The following is an 8191-nucleotide window of genomic DNA, read 5'->3' on the forward strand; positions in this document are numbered from 1 at the left end:
CAGTACAAATGGGATCATGGCAGGCTGAAAAAAAGATGGGATCATGGCTTCTAAGAGCCGTACAAGAGGGAATGGGAGAGCGCGAGAGTCTAAGGAGTCACAGTTCGTCCAATAGAACACGTGGATGTGTGCCAGAGTGCAATCGTTGTCGACTGAGTTAAGGCACACGGTGAGGTTAGGAACACAAGAAGAAATAATATAGGGTTGGTTTGTTATAATAATTAGTACATTACTTTTATTTACAAATAATGTACTGTTGGTTCGGGGGAATTAACTAGTTGATGTGTGATGATTACGTAGGAACAAGCCTTCCAATTAAGTTGCGTCATTTCCATGTGTTCGCTTCTAATGCAATAACGCGACTCTTTAAGGCCTATTGTAGATTGTGAAAAATAACTTATAGATTGTGGATAGTAAGAAGTTGAACTGTGGATTGTTAGAATCTGGTGGAAGGCAGATTGCTGGATTGTTACAATCTGTGTGTTGGATTGTAACAATCCAGCTTTTCCAACCAGTTGTTTGTTTCAGCTTTTGGATTGTGATCAGAATCCAGTTTTTACAATCCAATCGTTTGTTTCAGCTTTTAGATTTTGATCACAATTCAGCTTTTATAATCTGAAACAAACAGGACCTAAGAAAACAAAAACTGCGGGTCTTCGATTTAGATGCATGGGCAGCCTGCATGCATATATTCGACTACAAGAACAAATCAACTATATATATATGTCTAGTGCTTGAAGAAGTTGCACTTACATATCGACAAAAGAGAACATGAGGTCTATCCAGGTGGAATTCATTGACAGATAACGGTGCAAGAAATGTAACACATATTAATGAAAGTTTATGTGTTAATAATAACTTAAGGTAGCAAGACGACAGCTAGATACCAAGCTTAATTAACTGACTACTATAAAATTAGTGAAAACAGACGAGATGTCACATACGATATGTCATATACAATTTCTTAGAAACCATCACTAATAAAATATTATCAAATAGTTGCTAAGATAGACGTGTATGTAACAAGATCGCTGTCTGAATGTGCCTGACCACACAGACATTTTATACAAATTTATCTGTCTCTATCATACAGACACATACGATATTTAAAAAAATCCATCTGCGGTATTGTCATAGACAGTTTCTTTTAACATCCGTCTGTGTTTGTATGATGGATACAAACGTGTTTTTTAAAACTCATCTATACTTAAAGACTCGGGTACTATTTTAAATTTGATCGCTCGTTTTTCCTAACTCTTTTGGCTTCTAACACACACAACCCACTCATCTCTCCTAGCTCTTTGGCTTTTAGCATACACAACCCACTCGTCTCCCCTGGCTCTTTGGCTTCCCCCACACACAACCGCTCATCTCCCCTTGCTCACTCAATATAAAGAACCAAGGAGTGTTCATCTTCCTCGGTCTACTTGTTGCCATCCGAGAGCCCATTCCGTGATAGTTAGCTAGGGTTTTCTCATGTTAGAGGAGCGAGATTTGGACACTGAATCCCCTTCTCTACACTGAGGTGAGTATCATAGGTTTCCATCACGATTTTGTTAGAATTTGTTAGGGTTTGCTATGATCTATGAAACTAAGGGTAATGTGACGTTTTCATCATAGATCTACAATGTCTCTCTTCACTACTATCAGATGTTGGTAGGATGGGGTTGTCCCTATGTTTGCTTCCACGGTGCGGATGCTTGTCGTCGATTTCAATCATGTGGACTTTGTGTTCTTCGCTGATGTGAAGGGCCTCTCCATGGACCCAGTTTTTGCTATGAATCACCTTTTTCATTCTATTCTTGCAAATAAAAATTTCTCTATTATTGTTCATCACAATGGAGATATTTTCATAAACTACAAGACTAGTTTGAACATGCATTTCTTGTTAACCATGGCTTGTAGTTTGATAGCAATACATTTTGGTTCTGGCACATGACTAAGTTAGTCAGGATGGAGCCTTATTGTAACATCCTGAGCCAAAAAAATGGCTTAGGCCCACTCACACATTGGGTGACCACACCTACATAATAACCCGCTTACACTTTCATCCTCGCTTCGTGTAATAGGTTCGAACCAAAGTTATCTAGTTGCTGGCTATTTAAGTTGGTTCAACTCTTCTTCAACTCATGATACGAGACTAAAGTCCCAACACTACAGTGCCATGATGCTACTATACTCGCACGCACACACACCGGTCCACTTGGCCACTATCTGTTGGGCTGGGATATCACACACTCCCTCTCCTTCAGTTTTCGATGTCCTAGTGATAGCTACTTCTCCATCTCCGGATTGACGGGCTTCAAACGAAACACAAAGCTTCCTCTTAGGGCTGCTACAAGAACTCTAAGAGCTCACTAAGATACCTCCAATTAGCAAGACTAGCTAGGTGTTGCCAACCATCAAGAGTAACAAGCTAATAGCTTCACTTGATCCAAATCAATCCTAGAATATAGCTAGATGCACACTTGCTGCACTAATAATGTCCTTAATCTTCAATGAAGAATTTTGCAAATAACTCTAGTGCACTCTCTTGCCTCTTGATCACACAGTAAGTGTTTCAGCTCTTCTGAATCGCAAGGTTACCTAGTGAGATGACATGAGGGGTATATATAGGCTAGAGGTCCAAAACTAGCTGTTGCCTAACCACCCATATTTTTTGTGAACGCCGGATGATCTGACGTGCATAGGCTCCACACACCAGACCATCCGGTGTGAATCATGCACCTAAAACTAGTTATTACTGGTTGTTTCAAGCATTGAATGCTCCAGTGAAGCCTCTGATCTATACGCTAGAACATCCTGCGTGTATGAGTCCAACTTCCATTGAACCAAAAGAAATTCCTCTAAACTTTACTCCAGTGATTCCTCCGATATATGCACCAGACCATCCGCCCGTGTATAAGTCCATCTTCTAGTGAACACAAAGAAATCCTCTGGACTTTTATTTTAGCGAAGCCACTGATGGTACACTAGACCATCTGGCATGTTCAATTTGAAATATCTCTTTTGAAAAATACTTTGGCGTTGCCAACTTCTCTTCGCTGGATCATCTAGCGTGTACAAGAGCATTGAGATAAAAGCTCTGACGAGTACAATGCCTTCACCGCTGGACCATCCAGTGTGTATTGAGTTTTCAGAACTTACCTAATTCAAACTAGTTTTTAGAACTTACCTAATTTAAACTTCTTTAAGTTCTATGTTCACTTCAACTCATTCATCGGCTTCTCTGAGCTACCTAGTGCTAGAATTTCATGAGTGTACATCGAATCAAATCTAGACTCAACTAGGTTAAGCTACTACTCTTAGCCCCTATTTATAGTACAGTCAAAGAACAAAATAGAGCATATACTACTTTAAGTGTCCTTCATCTCCTTGTGACATTCAGAACTAGAAGGTCCTTAATCTTGACGTTCACATTCTTTGCTCGCTCAACCATTCAATTAAGGGACCAAGATCACCTAACAACATTGTGAACTCATCTTTTAATTGCCCTTTAAAATAAACTTGTTAGTCATAATGATATAGTTGCCATTAATTACCAAAACACTTACCACTTACCTAGGGACCTGGATGCAATACATCAAAGGGCCTCCATAGTTGAAATAAAATTTGGTTGAATTGGAGAAGTCCCAAGAAGATTTGCCTCATCGGATAGTCCGATGCCCAACGTGTTGCACTCACCGGAGCATTTCTGTAGAGAAGGCTATAGCTATTGAAGACTAAAGAGCAACCCACCGGATGGTCCGGTGATTAGCTTGTACACACCAAAGGATCACACTGAAGCATTTCTACCAGAGAGGCTGCAGCTATTGAAGTAGATGGATGAACTAATCGTATAGTCTGGCAATCACAGAGAAAGTTACACCGGAGTATTTTCAAGGCAAAGAGGAGAAGATCCAACTGACCAGGTAGTCCAGTGATGAGGAAGAACAACACATCGGAGCATTTCTTGCAGAGGCATTTCCGAGTGCTGAAGGATGAAGAACAACTGATCGGACAGTTCGGTGTGAAGAGGAAGTGCATCGGATGCTTGCACCGCGGCAATTTACACCGAGAGGCTGCAGAGGTTTGGATGGCTCAAATGTACTCACCGGATAGTCCGGTGATGGAGATGATATATACACTGGAGTATCCGGTGCTCACAAAGGCTTTGAGTGAAAGTCCAATGGCTAGTTTCTGAAGAAGTACTCACCAGATGATCTGGTGTTAGTACTACTGTTCTCACCGGATTATCTAGTGTTAACAGCTTTTCTGAACCGTTGGGTTAATGGCTAGTGCACAAGTTTCAGGCTATAAATAGCCCTCCACTCAGTCATTTGATAGTTTGGCATGTTGCTGGAGTCCGAAGAATTCCATATACACTTGAGAAGAAATCTAAGCCACCAAAGTGCTTAAAGTGTTCATCTCAAGCAATTTAGCACACCATTAAAGAGTGATTAGTGCTATTAGGCCTAGAGAGAATTATTGCTAGGTGTTGTAACCTAGAGAATGGATCAAGGAGTGATCCAACCGTGTACCAAGAGGTACACCAGCTCCTTGGAGTCTTTGTGACTCGTCGGTAACTTATTAACCCTCCGACTTGGTGTGAAGTGGCGGTAAGAAGATTGTGTGGGGATGCAGAGACCCTTGTCTTTATGACTAAAGCTTCGAAGTGAAGATGGCGCACAAGTGATCGGAAGAGAGGTTAGTGGTGAGACCTCGCCTTAATTGCTTGGTGGCTCATTATACTTGAGATCTTATCTTGGTGACTTGGTACCTCAAGAGCCGTGACCAGAAGAGACTTGACGATTGGGAGCATATCCTTTGTGGAGCTCCAATGTGGACTAGGGATGGCTCATGTGCCACCGATACCACATGATAAAAATCTCTTATGCTAAGTTTGTCTCTCTACCTTATTTATGTTTATGCATTTACATACTTACAATTTACTTTATTAGAATAGGTTGCAATCTTCCTGAGTAGTAGAATAGACACACTAGATAAACCTAGAGCACATTTAGATAGAAATTGAGATTGGTTTATCTTGCGAAGTTTTTGAAGCCATTAGCTTCTAAGTGTCCTAATTCACCCCTCCCCTCTCTTAGGACGTCACTGTTCCTCACAATCATACAGACAAAAACATAGTTTAGAAAAACCCATATGTGATATTGTCAAAGATGGTTTCTTGTAAGATCCATATATGTCTTTATGTCCAAAATAATCTAACTTTAAGAAAAATCATCTGTACTTAAATACCCAAGAACTATTTTAAATTTAACTCCTCTTTCTTTGGCTTCCCATACACATAAGCCGCTTGGCTTCCCAAACACACAAACTGCTTGGCTTCCCATACACCTAAACCACTCATCTCCCCTTGCTCACTGAAGATAAAGTGACGAGACTTGGCTCACCTCATTGCCATCCGAGCCCATTATGCGATGGTTAGCTAGGGTTTTTCTGCGTTGGAGGAGCAAGATCTAGGTACCGAATCTCCTTTCCTACATGGAAGTGAGTAATATAGGGATTCCATCGTGGTTTTGTTATAGTTTGTTATTTAGGATTTGATTCAATCTATGTAACTTAGGGCAATGTAGTGTTTATATGTTGTCTCAGATCTGCAATGTCTTTGTTCACTACTATCAGGTGGTGGCAGGATGTGATTATCCCTATGCCTGATTTCACAGTGTGGATGCTTGGCACATATTTCGGTCGTGTGGACTATGTGTTCTTCACTGCTGTGAAGGCCACCACCATGGACATTGTTCTTGTCGTTAATCGTGTTCTACATTATGTTCTTCCAGATGCAAATTTCTTTATTGTTGTTCGTCACAATGGAGATATTTTCATGAACCGTAAGACTAGTTTGAATGCACATTTCTTACTTAACTATGGCTAGTGATTTGGCAGTAGTAATTCAGTTTGGTTCTGGCATATGACTAAGTTAGTCAGGATGGAGCTTGATCCTAACGACAATGAGATGATGATTGAAGATGATACTTGGGTTGACGTTGTGCTGAAACACAGGTGGCTGAGATGATGTTAATCATTTCATCCTTCTGGAAGATAGCATCAGCCAATGATGTCAATCATCTCATCCTTCTGGAAGACGGTGTCTCCAATGATGTCAAGCATCTACTCCATCTTGAAGACTATGTGTATAATTAGCTAGGTTTATGTTCTAAATGGTATGTGATGTTCTTATTATTTGTAATATGTAAATTTTTGTGATGATGTTCTAAACAATATGTGATCAATGTTTTTATTATTTATGATATATTAATGCATGCGATGTTCTTTAATTTGTATATCATGAAGTGTGTATGCCATATTATGAGGGCAGCCAGAAAGCAAAATGACTTCTAAGGGAGAAATGGCCACATAGAGAGATTTTTAAAAAACATCCTTCTTTGATACTTTATACAGACAGGTTTTAATAAAAACCGTATGTGACCCTTATTACTAACAGACGGAGTTATAACCATCTATAACAAGGTCAATATCACATATACTCTTGTAGAAATGGAATTCATAACCGTCTATGATAGGATTTAAAATCCATCTGTGATAACCTGTTTTGAGATAGTAAACTATTAATTATAACAAATCAACCCTCAATCACTTCTTGTCATGTTCCCTAAACTCACAATATGCCTTAACTCTACTGCTATCAGCGTTCTACCGTACATCCTCACGCTCTTCTCTTGCGAATTATCACTCACCCTTCATATGCGAGGTGAGCCCTCCTTATCCCCTACCCCCTCTCACATCCACAAGCACTCCTTAAACTCTCTGTATTCCTCTTCTACCTGCTCCTACTACCATAGAAACCCGAATCTTTGACCGACTATCACTATCGGTTTGGCTAGAACTAGTATCATTGCTGGTTATTAGAAAAAACTGACAATAATAGTCCCTCAGGAAAAAGCCGACAATGATAATCAATTATCACTGTTTATTCATGTTTTACTGATTGAAGAAAAAAAAAAGGAGGAACTACTAAAGTAAAAGAAAAATATGAAAGAAATAAAGGTGAAACTACTGAATTATGACAAAGCGACTTGAATACAAGTGATAGCAAAATCTCATAGTCCAAAGTCAAAGCAAACTTCTTAAGTATCACCGATTAGTACTAACACGAAAATACTGAATCCTGGAAGAGAGTACTACTGACACGAATCTGAGACTATTGAATCCAGATTTGAGTAATTTTGGGCATCTAAATCATAGAAAAAAATTGAGTGTCATCCATTATTTCCATGTAATATGCAATTGCATCAGTGAAGTCGGGAATCAGTCAGTAAAACATTGGTTTTCAGTAAACGTGTTGAATCACTATGTGAAAAAAAGCTATAGATAACGGATGATAATCATTATATATGACGGGTCCCATACTCGTCATCCCAAACATGTTATTAATGATTAGTCATAAATGACGAGTTATGACCCATCACTCATAAAGCTATCAGTGATGGGTTATAATCGTGAGCCGTCACTTATGATTTATCATAAATAATAGGTCATAATTTTGATCTATCATCAATGACTGATTTTTTCGTGTTTTTTAGGAAAAAAAACTAAAAAATATTTTTTCACCTGAGCCATCTTAACGTAGGCCCATCATAACTCACCACGGATCACATGCTATTTTTTAGCAGTGTTTTCAGTCTTTGCACTCCGTGGGTGTCGAACCCATGATCGCCCCCTCGAGCGTATACCCTTACCATCTCTTATCACGTAGTTATGATAGCTATCAGATATTTAATCCTTTTAACTTCTTTGTTGAAGGTTATAAGTGATGGGTCAGAATCTTGATCCATCACTTATAAATTATCAGTGGCGGATCATAATTTTAATCATCACTAATGAATGAACATTAGTGATGGGTTATAATCTTGAACCGTTGCTAATGACTGATTTTTTTAGTTTACATATAAAATTTGTATTAATATTTACATATAAATTTAATAAGTGAATGGTTATAATTTACATATAAAAATCTTCTTCATCTATATTTGTATTAATATTTCTTCATGCAAACGATCGCAATTTGATAGGTGACTCGGAGTGCTTTTTATAAAATGGGCATAACCTTTGTATACGAACTCTGATTTTGATGTTTTTTTTTACTATATGGACATTTATAGAAAAAGTTATATCCGTTTCACTACAAATCATCAGGTTCAGCAATTTTTTCGAGGCCAAAATCGGT

This window comes from Phragmites australis, chromosome 6 (genome assembly GCF_958298935.1).
Source record: "Phragmites australis chromosome 6, lpPhrAust1.1, whole genome shotgun sequence".
In the NCBI taxonomy this organism is placed as follows: Eukaryota; Viridiplantae; Streptophyta; class Magnoliopsida; order Poales; family Poaceae; genus Phragmites; species Phragmites australis.